At 38.4% G+C, this 14,464-nt stretch overlaps 1 protein-coding gene across 12 annotated transcripts in view; it reads right to left on the reverse strand.

Moving 5' to 3' along the window:
- DLG2 (discs large MAGUK scaffold protein 2) overlaps positions 1 to 14,464 on the reverse strand; it is a 2,171,029-nt gene that overhangs the window by 216,808 nt on the left and 1,939,757 nt on the right. Inside the window, exon 1 of one of the 12 annotated variants that reach the window (XM_025355455.1) lies at positions 8,723 to 8,990. The exons of the other annotated variants lie outside the window; for them this stretch is intronic. The gene's annotated coding sequence lies outside the window, so the exon portion shown is untranslated. Of the gene's footprint in view, positions 1 to 8,722; positions 8,991 to 14,464 lie in introns of those variants that run through there. 12 annotated transcript variants of the gene reach the window in all.

Raw genomic sequence — 14,464 nt, forward strand, 5'->3', positions numbered from 1 at the left:
CTAATGTTGGAAGATCAGATTATCACATTATAATGAGTTTAGCTAGTACCCTATGGCTTACATTTTACTTTTTATGCTGCTAGTGGGGCAACTGAAGCAAGCAAGACAATAATGCATTATCCTGTAATATTTTAAAATGATGTTGTTGATGGTGGAAGACCCACTAGCACTTTTTTATTCAATTAAGGGGCTGCCAGTATTTCCTTGGGTTTGTTATTGGCCTATACAAGTAGAAAGATACATCTTCCTATTCAAGCACCTAATACAGTGTCTTGCACATTGTGGGAAATGGTGGGTATCACATGTGCTGTCCTGCTACTTTCCAACTATGTGACCAAGCATCATTTTCTCCTCTATTTTTATAGTGCTACTGTGAGAAGTAAATGAGATAACATGTATTCAGTGCTTTGCACACAGCAGCAGTAAACAAACAGAGAATTTTGTTATTATTTGTTAAGTAAATGAATTTTTAAAATTGTACATTCTGCCATTGTCTTTTACTCCTTTACCTCTGCCCTATCCAAATCCCTGACCTGTCTTTCCAGACAACCTCAAATATCTCCTTTATCCACTTTTTAAAAATGCATAAAGGGCCGTCTTAAACATCTTAATACTTAGTTACACATTGTTCCTGTGTCTAAATGTTATTCTCCCTAATTGTAGCCATAAGTTCTTTAAAAATAAGATAAGTGTTACCTAGAAGTGATGTCAAAATATTTATAGCTAGCTGTGCCAGGTATTAATGCTTTAGTTGCTCAAGCATGGAGATGTGTGAGAGTCCTAGGGAAGGGATTCAGGGGTTCCAGTTTGAAGCAGCTTGGAGAGGAGCACTCAAAGAGCCCAGGGTAAAAGCTATTTACTAACAAGAAAATATTTCAATATTTTAAGAAGCAGAAGCACTGCCTGCAGCCGGAATATTAGCGCTGGCATTTTTGATACTTCTTTGGCATCCTCTATTTGTCAGGAACTCAACACACTTACTGATAAGGTAAGAAATTCATCCAAGGAACAGTCTCTCTATTTGTACAAGGAAGCTACAAAACAAGACAAAGAAGATTTTATCTGGTTTGTGCTATGGGGAAGTGAAGTTATGCCATGGTAATAATGGTACCTTTTAATGCTTATGTGACATATGTGCTTTTAAATAAACATTATCTGTCACCCTTCCACTATTTTTAGTTGCTTCTTTCTCTGCACTGGAGAACTGTCTAATCTGAAGAGGAAGAAGCCAGTGCACTGGAAGCATTTCCTACCTGGTCACTGCACCCTTCTCTGACTCAAGCATGTTTTCTGAGTTAAAACAGAAGTCTTGGGCTCTTTACTGACACAGCTGGGCTGGGAGCACTTACCCATGCCTGGATACAGATTTTCTGAACAGATTTTATATACCAGAAGCAAGGGGCAAGAGGAAATATACTTTGATTCTGTTTATTGCTATTATTTTCTGTTCTTTGGAATGAAGCTAGATAGACAAATGAATATTTTAGGAGCATACCTACCAGGTAGGTGGACTGACAGCACTGAGACAAGCTACATGAGTGAAATAAGAATGTTTAATCATTGCATTTGGATGACAGAAAATTGTGAACTGTATGAGCATGCTTGTGATAGAAAGTAAATAATGGTTTTGTCACTTCCTCTTCTATGCTATAAAAGTGGAAAAACAATCCAAAGTGTAGTTAATTAAATTTGGAGTCAGGAATTTTAGTGGAAAACTATTACCAAGCCCATTAAGTACAATCTTAATGAAGGAAGTATTCTACTTCCTCAGTGGAAAGAAATGATGATTACTGCCAAAGGCTGAAGAACTTATGAATTACATAAACTTTGAATTATCCAGAAATCAGAGTGAAGTCTAATTTTTCTTTGAAGCATTGACATTTTGTTGAGAAATTTTTACTTTATGTCTCATTTCCAAAGTGACATAGCAAACACACGTACCAAAATATATTCTTATTTGTCTTATCATATTTTTTAGCATCACAAACATCATGATATCAAAATCCAAATACACTTGTGTTATTGTATAAGTCATTAATCTTCTCTGAGCAGGTTTAATTAGAAGTAAAAAGGAGAAGAAGAAGATGATGATTTTGTTCAAAATACTATAATTCTTGAGCCTGGTAACATACATTTTAAAGTTCACATTGATTGACTCCAGATCTGTATCCACATTGTAAAGAATCAGAACATTTGACTGTGGTTTAGCTTAGAACTCAATGGTCATTATTTAACAACAAATTTTGGTGAGACTGATACTCTAGGTTTTCTGTTTGTTATTCTACTGGGCACAGGGCTTCTGGCTGTCTGGTGATTTCTGCAGTAGTGCCAATGTAAAGATAGGCAGTGAGTTGAACAATTACTTCATTAGCTTTTGTGGCAAAGAGCATTTTTCTCTACCTCAAAGCCTTTCCTTCTTTCTTCTCCCCTAGCAAACTCCTACTCTTCCTGGAAACCAGTTTAGGGACATGCACCATCAAACGCTTCGCCTTCATTCCATTATGTTATGTACTAACTCTAGTAGACATTTGTACATTATGTATTGTACATTTCACAAGTTATAGATGGCTGCTGGATTCTTTTCCAGCATCCTACCCCACCACCATCCCATCCTAACAGCAACAGCTGCCAAATTTCAGTTAAGGACTCATAATGTCCTGGGGAGACTGTCTTTATCCTATTTAAGCTTTAGAATGGGGCTGGAGATTTGGTCTCATGTTCAGGGGTGGATAGAAGCCAGTCTCTTCAAAGTGAATTCTAGCAATCATTGTCAGGATCTCTTTCTAGCCAGATGTGACTATGAAAACAAGTTGTCTAGGAGCCACTGGCAACTGTCCTGAGGCCATGAGGGCAATTAGTCTTGGTATGAAGCTAACACAAAGACAGGCAGTGTGGCAGGACCAAAAGGGATTTCTTGACAACATTGTGAGCTGAGCTACAGGATCAGACCTCTTGAAGCTGACTTTACTGATGTACTTTTAAGTTACAATCACCAATGTGAGTATATATTCCCTTTGTTGAGCAAGTCAGTTTGAGTCATCAGTTTAACGCTGTATTTTCAGATTGGGTGAGCACTTAATGTAGGCATACTATGTGTTAAGTATTTACTGTGCCAGATACTTCATATGGATGAGAGCATAGCTTATACCGGGAAATAAAGTTATCTCATTTACATCTTCCCAACCGCCTTGTGAGACAGGAATTGCTATACCTGCTTTATAGTGAAGGAAAGCAAGGTTGCAAGGTTTAGTAGCGGGGAACACTTCCAACAATGCATTCTGCCTTTCCTCCTAGAAAACTACTTTGTTTTGCAAGCTTGACACTACTTACAATGGAAAGCAGCCTTATCTGTTACTGTCATGGCTGAGAAGGAATCACACTTGCAACTATGGGCTCATTTATCCATGTCTCTTGGATTATAAATTCCTTGAGTTCAGGGATTAAAGTATTTCATCTTTGTTATCTCATCACCCAGCAGAACACTTGGCACATGGTCCATGCTTAATAAATAACTAATAATAGACAAATGAACTAGAAAACAACCTAACAAAGCAAGACAATCTAGATTATTCTGACCAGAACACATGGCTTTCCCAAGTATTTTGCATTTTAGTTTTTTATATTTGGCTTGACTCTTTCAGAGTTAGATGTTCACAATATACTAACAGCTATTTTCTCCTCTAATTTCCTAAAAGTGTGTTTTCCCTTTTCTTATAATTATGTGAATGATTCATGTTTATTAAAAGTTCAAATGATAAATAAAACATAAAGAAGAAACTAAAAATAAAATGGAGATACTACCACCAAAGGCATGCTTTGTCTTGCTTTTGTTTGTTTGTTATCTCTTTGCACCATCTCTACTACCAACTCTTCTAGGCAAAATAAATATGGCACCCATTAGTCTTCACAGAGTCATCAGTTTAACCACTGTATTTTCAGATCGGGTGAACACTTAATGTAGGCATACTATGCATTAAGTATTTACGGTGCCAGATACTTTAATATGGATGAGAGCATAGCTAATACTGGGAAATAAAGTTATCTCATTTACATCTTCCCAACTGTCCTGTGAGACAAGAATTGCTATATTTGCTTTATAACTAAGGAATGCAAAGTTGCAAGGTTTAATAGTAGGGAATACTTCCAACAATGCATTCTGTCTTCCCACCTAGAAAACTACTTTGTGAAAATAATACTAAAAGAAACACAAATAAAAGGAAAAAAATCATTCATGTTAATTGCATAATAGCTTTCATTTCATTAAAAAACAAAAACAAAATCCCCCAAACCTCAAAGTTCTTAATAATCACAAAGATTTGTTGCTTAGAACTCCTGGCTGTTAATTTTCCTTAGGAGTGTCTTTGTCTCCAACGTGACATAAGATGAAAAGGAACTATTGGGAGAATGATGCACTAAACAGAAGGGGCTATAGTAATGGCATAAGGCCACACAAAGTCATTGATAGCCATCTCTGCTTTGATTTGACTCTTCCTACAGGGGGAACCTCCCCTGTGCGACAGGGTTCCACTTGGATCATTCAGGCAGCTTTCTATTAGTCCTCTGCCCTAAGTGTTATAATTGCAATTTAAAACTAGAGATAAGGAAAGGACACCTGAAATTAGCTAGGGTCTCTCCAAGCAACTGTTTCCAAGTGCCCTAAAAGACACATGGCAGACAGTTTTAATCCAGCCAGTCCTAAAATTGTTTTCCAAAGTAAGGCTATGCCTCTGAACTAGAAAAGCCAATGTCTTTCCTTGAAGCTGAGATCGTCACAGTTTTGACCATTTCCTTCTTCAAATGATTTCTTTTGGGTTAATCGAGGAAAAAAGTCAAAAGCAAAAACATACAAAATCCCCAGAAAACCAACCCACTGGAATTTTAGTTTACTACTCTGAATTATAAGTAAATGTTCTGCAACTCAAGGCAGGCTGACTCATATTTTTGGGACCCAGAACAAGAACATAAGCAGAGACTCCCAGTCCTGGGCTAGCCCTTCTTCTTTTTCATAGTTTCTTCCTGCACCACAAAAGACCTTTCATGCAGATGTGTGGACATCTCAGCTCATCAGTGCAAGCAATGATTAACAGCATCCATCCCTTGCCCTATTTCCTACCCTCATGCAAATAGAAGACTCTTGGTTTCCCCTCAGACTTGGGGGCATGGGGTTGGGGAGGCACATCATACACCTCTTGAAAGTGAGCTTAGGAATGTTTGGGGAAAAAATTAGTGAGTCCTATTTACCCTGAATGTGATCCAGAAGGGGGAGAGAGCAAAATCTAAGAGAGCCCATCCTCTTGGCCTACAGCCTTCTCTAAAGCCAGAGATACAGGGAAACTTGCTCAGTTCAAAGGGTAGTACTGATTTAGGGTAACTTTCAGAGCTTGCCTTGAATTAGGTAGATTTACGACCTTTTTATGTTTCATTTTTTATACCAAATTTTATACTTCGATAAGAATAGGAGAGATGGCTCAGGAGAATGTGATCTTAACTGGCATAGACCAAAAGTGGGAGCAAGGAAATCCCCAACTTCATTTTTAAAATATTCCCTAAACTCTGAGAGGGATTAAACATATGAGGAGAGGAATCAAAGCAGATATGGGGCCAAGATCCCAAAATGGAAGTGTGAAGAGCTGGGCAAACTCTATTGCATGCTTCCAACATGTTGGTCACCATGTGGATCCTGAAATCAGACAGGCGTGGGTTTAAATCCTAGCAGTGCTATATGCCAATTTACATTAGTAGTATATTTAAACAAAATTTTCTTCATCAGTTCCTCATTTGATAATGGGAAGCAAAATAGGATCTACCTGGTAGGGTAGTGATGAAGATTAAATGAGAAAATGCATGTAAAATCATTAGCATAGTACCTGGGACATCATAAACTATATTTACTAGTATTGTCAGGTATTTTAATACAACGTCAGGGCTGGAATTATGGCCTAGTTGTTATTTGGCAAATAACATACAAAGCTATGATGTGTTATTTGGCATCAGTTTATTTCCATGTTCTCTATTGGAAATAAAATGTATTCTTTAAATAATTATGTAAGGACTTTGGATACTATTCTAGGAATCAGTTAAAAGTGAACAGAAAGGTAATAACTCTGTCTTTACTAGGATTCCAAAATAAAAACAAAAACACAAAATGATCTAGTTATAAGAAGTATATCTTGTTAATTTGAAAAATTGTATAATCTTCCTGTTTACCATGCAAATTTCTTTCAAAATCAACATCTATCAAAATGAGTTAATATATTTGACAAAATACAACAATGACTACCTTTCATTGGACATTGCTTTGTGCTAAACAGTATACTATTGGCTTTACCTATATCATCAATTTGGTTAATTCTCCTAATTTCCCCCTCCTCCATTTTACAGAGAAAGAGCGTGAGGTGCAGACAATAATACTTGGTTGGGGACACAAAACCCTTCCCCTTTCCATTTACACCTTGCTGAGCCAGGTCTTTGAACAGCACTTTTAAACCTGTCCTTTTTGCCACCTTCCCTACACTCTCAAAGGAAATTATATGTATCACGTAGGCAAAATTAACATTTGCCTCTTTAGCTTTTAATCCTGGTTTGAGAGACATGGTTTTGTGTGTATGTGCCCTGTAAGAGGGTTCTTGTCACAGTTTATATTTGTCTTGCTGTAAATTTAATTGGGGATAACTCATATTAAATTTTCTTTTGTTGCTATAAATAGAGTTTATCATGGGTTGGTGGAGAAAATGGAAAAACCACTGCCAAATGAGAAGAAGTTCAGTTTTTGAGACTGGTACATAGGTTTATTTTTCCATAAAACCACACTGAATCAAAACCCAGATACTGCTGTAAAATAAACCATGGAGTCTGGCATGTAATTTTTAAAAATTTAATGTACAGTACAGCTCAAAGGTACTTTACAACAAATACAACTACATTATTCTTGGCATTAAGATACATTAACACTTTTAGGACCCTTCAGCTGTGTGACCTAAGCTTTACAAAATGTCATGGGCTGGCTGCAGCATCAAACACAGATGTTCATTTGTATCTGCGACGATTTGCTGAATTTCCTATCTTAATCATTATTGCTCTATCCATAAGCTTTGAGCCAAACATAAGACATTTTACAGACCCCTTGTGGGGCAGCCGCTTGTGGATTAGAAACCAAGTCTCAGGTTACACACCCCTAAGTGCCAACCACAATACATCACTCCTCTGCTCTTTAAGCAGAACTTATTCAGAGAAATGGAAAATATGGAAAAGCTATTTATGGACAAAAGAAGCATGTACAAAAAAAGTGTTCCTGAAAAAATATATATTCCATATTCTAAATCTGCCAAGTTTTTGGTATATTCAGAAAGTATACTAAGAAAGGAGAAATAACTTCATTGGAAGTGTGCTGGTGCCGATAACCAAAATATTTATGCAAAAAATAAAGCAAAGAGTAAGCTAAGTCTGTGGTGAAAAAAATGTATATTTTTTTTCAAAGAGATGCTAAAATGAGTTGCTTTCTTTGAGGTTAAAGAGGACATTTGTTAAATCTACAGATTCTACATGTAAAGAGAAATTACAATAGTGTGCAGGTAAACACTTTGGACAAACAGTTATGGGTTTAGAAGACAGTAGCTACTTGCCAGTGAAATAAAGCGAATGTCAACAAGCCAGACACACTTGAAACATTTGAAAAAATGTCCTTGTTACTCCTCTCCATATATAATATGCCATATGACACCACAGTTAAATCTGTTGCAAAAAAAGTACGTCAAGCTGTTGGTTTCCATGAGATTTGGACAGAGGCAAAACAACACAGCAGAGAGTCTAAGAAGGTACAGCGTTCACTTCTCTTTCCTTCTGAAGAGGAAATGACTTCCTATAGTTAGCTGACCAGGAGTTAGTACACATCCTGCCTGAAGCTAGGACCTGGAGCAAGGACCCGCAGCACACCCAGATGAGACAGAAATGCAGCTTCAGGTAAATGTTAATGGTGACAATAAAACTAGAGAAAATAGCCAGCCACAAGTCATGCAAATCCAGCAGTCATGCCTTCTGCATTTGTCCGTCCTGCGGGTACATCGTACAGCTCTTTCCATAACGATCTAGTCTTTTCTTTCACTCCCTCTCCCACATCATCAACAGGCATGCCAAATGCAAATCCCATTGGATTCTGATCCCATCCCGGCAAAACGCAGGACTACCACCATACTGAGTTTCACAATAATCGCCACAATGCCAATTATTCACAGCCCCTCAGTTCTGTTCACACAAAAGATTGCAATTTGAATCTTGCCTTGCACAGGTTCAGCTCGGTTGGAGCTGGTTACCAGGCAAACGGTCTGTTTTAAGATTTGCCGATTGCTGAGGAGAGTGAATTAGGGGGGTGGGGATGGACAAACCACCCTGTACATACCTCCTTTTGGCAGCTAAGAAAAACAATTTCGTGACAAAGAGACTTGTTCTTTTCAAAGCTCACCCAACAAATGAAACTGATAGAATGAAACCTGAGAAACTTTAGCAACCAAAGAAAGCAGCCTTCCAAGGATCAAGGTGAATAATTGATTCATCGGGTTTTCTTTCATCTTTTAAGCTATTTTGCTCGTTAAAAGGAAATTGTGGAATTTGTCAGGAGCCCAAGCACTGACACACACTTCTGACAGCAAGTGCATATTCCAAACTACGGGTAGGTTTGCCAAGCTTATTCAACAACAACGATTAGCTGCAAAGCCAGGGAACTTACCGAGCACAAAATTATTGGAACAAAGCAGGGAGGAGGCAGGAGGCACCAAAGGCAGCTTCTCCGTCTCCTTGGTGCCAGGTTCTCCTGTCTGCTGTCCGGTTCACACTTGCCTTTATAACTAAGACTCCGACAGAACTCACTAGCGGAACCTGATGAATTATAAAACAGCCCCTCCTAGATTCTCATATTTTACATCACAGGGGGTGACCATGCAGCATTCTCGCTCACTGGGTACATATATTTCCTTGTAACTCATCCTGATAAATATATCAGCCTTAGAATCAGTGACAGTAATTGGTGTTTGGGATGTACCACTATTAACCAATAAGATGCTTTCCCACCATCAGTACTGCACCCCCATCCTCTGCTTGTGTTCCCCTACACCTTGTTAAGGTGGATCCACCCAACTCAGTGAGGGGTAGGCAAAGACAACAAAATGTGGAAAAAGCCCCTGCACCAATGCACATACAGCAAGGCGTATTACTCAGGGTTAATGCTCATAATAGTAAGGATCAACTCCTATATTTGCATAGCCTGTCACAGTCTACCAAATACTTTCACTCTCACTGCCTCTCTCAGTGACTAAAGAAGGTATCAGGAGTGCTACAGTACAGATGAGCACCAGAGATCAGAGAGGCTAAGTGACTTTGTTTGGTATTCACTGAATTTAGGGAATACAAGGAGTCCTAGAGATTAGGGAGTCCAACCTCCTTACTGTGCAGATAAGGAACCCCTGGCAAGAAAGATAAAGTGACTTGCCCAGGTCACACAAAGTGTGATTTGAGCTTGAACCCAAACCCAGGTCTTCTGATGGCAAAGTACAGTGCCTTTCTATTCTACCATGCTGCCTCTGGAGCACGAAAGCCCAGCAAATGAGAAGACTGGAAATCATAAACAGTACTGTTGACCAAAAATCATTAATGGGCTGGCTTCATGGGGAGCAGTGCCTGAGCTTTTTGTTTCCTCCCTGAAAAGGTCAGTATAACCTTTTTAGGTTCATTGAATAACAGCACTGGAAAACATGTTTTGGATAATAATAGCTAATAACTATTGAACACATTTTAGGTGCCATGTAGTATTCTAAATGCTTAGCGTGTATTGACTCACTTAATCTTCAAAATGTCCCTGTGAGGTAAGTACTATCATGAGCAACGTATCTCAGAAAGAAGCTGAGATTCAGGGAGGTTAACTAATCCACGCAGGATCATACATCTGTTAAGTGGCAGAGCTCTAATGGACTCCAGGCAACTTAGTTTCACAGCCCAGACTCATATATTATCTGGCCCCAAGCAGTGTTTTACACTAAACTGCTAGAGGCAGATGAACAATGAGAGCAGATTGATTTAATATGGCCTTTAGTAGAAAGGATAAAAAGATAATAAGTTTTGGAATTCAACAGAATTGTGTTTAACTGTCTTTGCCACTAATTTACTATAACATGGATTGTTTTATCTGTAAAATGGGTATATTAAAACCTACATCACAAGACTAAATGGAGAATATCAAGAAAATAATTCAATGCCTAGTTTATAGTATGTACCCCCAAATGGTTCTCATTCCTACCGTATTTCCTTTGACAAAATGAATTTCTGCCATACCTTCTCCCTAAACTACCTTTTAAGATGTGAATTTTACTGTGCTAAGGAGTCTTCTAACCTGCCAGCCAGTGAAGGGGGAAAAGTCCTAAAGAGACCTAACATCTCTCTACCAGAGATGGGCTTTCTATCAGAGAATGAAGGGCCCAGGGCTCTGTGCTGGGCTGCCAGCCCAGCTCGCTAGCTTCTCTCTGCTTTACTTCCACCATTACTCAAATAAACTCGTCAGCCCAAGAAAGCAAATTTACAACATGTCTGCTATCCACTGTGAGACCATCTTGGCTTCTCTTACCCTTTTCAAACAAGCTCCCACCACAAAACCCATAAAAACAATGAACTTTTGCATGTAACCATACACTTACAGCCACTAAGTCACAGTGTGCCAAGCAGGAAGACAGGTATTTCTGTCTTGAACGTTCCACTGCTAACTCCTACTGTAAGTCAGTATAGCCTAGTATTCGGCCACTGGTGAGGTCTCTATCAGATGAGCTCCTCCCTATCAGAAACTGCTATCTTCAAGGTATGCAGTCAGCATTCCTTGAGAGACATCAGAAGTAACCCTCTGTGAGACAAGGCGATGCTGTCATGTTGCAGGATATGCAGGTTTAGACATGAGAGATTTTCTTAGCTCCATGTTTCCAGAAAATAACTCTGTGGCCAACTTAATTTGCTCACATACAGTCTGTTCTCTCCTTGTTTAGTTTTTCCTCTGAGCATCTTACTAGAGGGTCTGGAATATGCATGGATGAGATGCCCTCTTTCCTGACCATACTTAATAGTAGGTACTATAGGAGCAGAGGTAAGAAATATAATTGGAGCTAAGGGATGGAGGAAGACACGTTCTTCTAAACTGGTAAGAAAAGCCAGATGTAAACAAAGAACAAGTGATAACTACTGCTACAAGATCAATGGTTACTTCCTGTACATCTAAAGTGGGTTATCCACATATTATCTGAAATGGCTTGGTCTAGTCTCCAAGTCTTCTCTGTGCCTTCCACCTACATTTACCCCCCAAAATACCCTCAGGAGCCATTTCTTCCTTGTCCAGTTCCCCCTGCTACCTGGCTATTCCACCATCATTCCATGAAAAATTAATATATATGAGTCATTATAACTCTTATATTGCAGCATTTCTCTACTCCCCTGTCACAGATAATCATAATTTTATACACATTCTTTCATAATTACCACCTCAACCAACAATTACTCTCAGACATAATGAACTATGTAGAGTCTTGAAGCTATACCAATATTTTGCTTAAATTAGTGATGGTGCTAATATTTATTGAACACTTATTATGAGCTGACAATATACAAAACTTTACACACATTTCTCATTTAACCTTGACGACAACTTTTTGAAATGGTCTGTACTATTATCTCTACTGTATAGGTGAGGACTCTGACTAGAAAGGTTAGGTGACTTACTAACAGATGGCACAGTAGGAATAATAGCTGAGGTCTAAGACTATAGCACCTGTTCTCTTAACTATCACATCCACTGCTTCTAAGCATTTGTGGCAACAGATAACATAAAACACTAGTGTCTGTTTTCACTTCCTCACATCCCATTCTCTCCTTTACTGACTTCAATCAGGCTTCCCACTAAAATTGTTCTTATCAAGGTAAATGAAAACATTGTCACTCACAAAATCAATATCCAGTGCACAGTCTTCAGTTTATTCAACCTCTCCCAGCATTTGGCAGAATCAATTACAATTTCCCTGAATTAATCATTGTCTCTGTTCGGTTTCCAAGACCCCCGTGGTTTTTCTCCTACCTCACTAATCTATCCTTCTAAGTCTCCTTTGCTAGGCCCTTCTCTGCTTTCTGATATTCTAAATTTGAGTGTCCCCAAGTTCGTCATTAGACTTCTTTTTTATACTCACTCCCAAGGCTAGCAGTCCAGTATCAAGACTCAAATGCCATCTGTAGATCAAAGGCTACCACATGTAGATCTCCAGTCTCAATCTGTGCTCTATGCTCCAGACTCTTATATCCAGCTGCATACCACATCTAAGCATCGCTACTTGATTGTTTAATAATAGGCTTCTCATATTTAAAATGCTCAAAACTAAACTTTTGGTTTCCTCTCCTGAATCTGCTCTACTCCCAGTATGCATCATTTAAATAAACGGCACAATCATTGACCTAGTTGCTCTGGCCAAAAATCTGGTAGTCATTCTTGACTCTGCTTTTTACCTTACACCCTATGCCTTATTCATCATCAAATCCTGTCAATTCTGTCTTCAAAATGTACCCCCAGTCTTTTTTTCATCTCCACCCTCAAATCCCTAATCTATACCACTATCATTTCTCACATGGATTTCTGAAACCACTTCTACACTGGTTTCTTTGGTTCCATTCTTGCCTTGCTGCCACCCTTCCTCCACAAAGCAGCCAGCCATGTTTTTAAAACAAAATTCAGACACCAACACTCCTTGCTCAGCTCCCTTCAGCAGCTCCCCTTTCACTTGGAATTTGCTCCTTTCACTGCAACCAGTATTCCATCTGCTCAAGTGTCTCCTTGGAGGAGAAGATTTCTTTGACATCCTATATAGAACAGCATCCTCTATTCCTCCATTTCTCTCTCCCTCTTATTAGACTTCTAAAAAATTTATAGCACTTATCTCTGCTTAAACATTATATACTAAATATTATATATTAAATATATATATGAAATATGGTATATTTATTTGTTAATTTCTTTATTTTTGCTCCTCTCCCCAACTATAATGTAAGCTCCATGAGGCCAGGTTCCTTGTCTTTTTTGTCCTTGGTTGAATCTCCAGCACCAGAACAGGGCTTGCCAAATAATATGTACACATTAAATGAATGTTATATGTAATACGTGTTTATTAAATGAATGTATTTGAAGTCTTATCTTCACTACTTCTTGGTCCTATATCCTTATACAAATTTCTTACTGTCCCTATATTATAAATTTCTCAATTATAAATTTTTTTAAAAAACAAACAACCCTCTCTTATTTTTCTTTCTGATGTTTTATTGGTGCTTTCTAATATATTCAGCCTATCCTCAATTCCAGAGGTTGGTCAATGTTATGGGTGGAAATGTGTCACCCCAAAATTCATGTGTTGAAGTCCTTGCCCCCAGTACCTCAGAATGTGACCTTATTTGGAAATAGAATTGTTGCAGATGATATTACTTAAGATGAGGTCACACTAGAATATGGTGGGACACTACTTCAATCTAGTTCAATATGGCTGATGTCCTCATAAAAAGGAAATTTGAGCACAGAGGTGCACACAGGGAGAATGTCTTGTGGAGATGGGAGTTATGCTGCCACAAACCAAGAAACTACCAGAAGACAGAGAAGAGTCCTAGACCAGATATTTCCCTAGTGCCTTCGCAGGAAGAATGGCCGAAATAACACCTTGATTTCAGACTTCTGGTCTCCAGAATGTTGAAACAATACATTTCTCTTGTTCTAAGCCACCCAGTTTACGGTACTTTGTTACAGCAGCCTTGGGAAATGAATATAAATGAATGTAGTCAGTCAGATATTATCCTCATTTAGTACATGAGGAAATCGCAGCTGAAAAAAGTTGAGTAACCTGCCTCAGGTTTCACAGCTAGCTTTAATCTGTGGTAGGGCTGAGCTTTAATCCCAGATCTGTATGGCTTCAAAGTCTATGCACAGTGGCGGTGGTTCTTAGACACTGGTCCCTGGCTCTTGTTGGTCCAGAGCAGAATGAGAAAAGTAAGTAGGATGCAGTGAGTTTTCATCGAGCTAAAATGGCTTTCTTTTATTATAGAATTATTGCCTTCCTGCTATTTATTTTTTCTTCCTATTGTTTTGGTATTGTTCTTTTTACTTCTGAAACAGTGGTGAGAATAAATAGTAGTTGGATTTTTTTTCATAAATTTTTGTTTTGTTTTTTAATGTCTTGCATTTTATTGACAATATAAAAAGGTGGCAATTCTGTGGCCTATAGAAGTTTGTTCTGAAATGTTTCTGGTTTATGAAACATAAAAGTCTGAAAACAAATGTTCCAATGCTGTCCCCTTTATGAAACAAGTCCTCAGCCTGGGCAACACTGTGAGGCCCCATCTATACTAAAACAAACAAACAAACAGGAAATATCAGCTGGTCATGATGGCATACATCTGAAGTCCCAGCTAC

The sequence above is a fragment of the Theropithecus gelada genome, chromosome 14 (genome assembly GCF_003255815.1).
Source record: "Theropithecus gelada isolate Dixy chromosome 14, Tgel_1.0, whole genome shotgun sequence".
Taxonomy (NCBI): domain Eukaryota; kingdom Metazoa; phylum Chordata; class Mammalia; order Primates; family Cercopithecidae; genus Theropithecus; species Theropithecus gelada.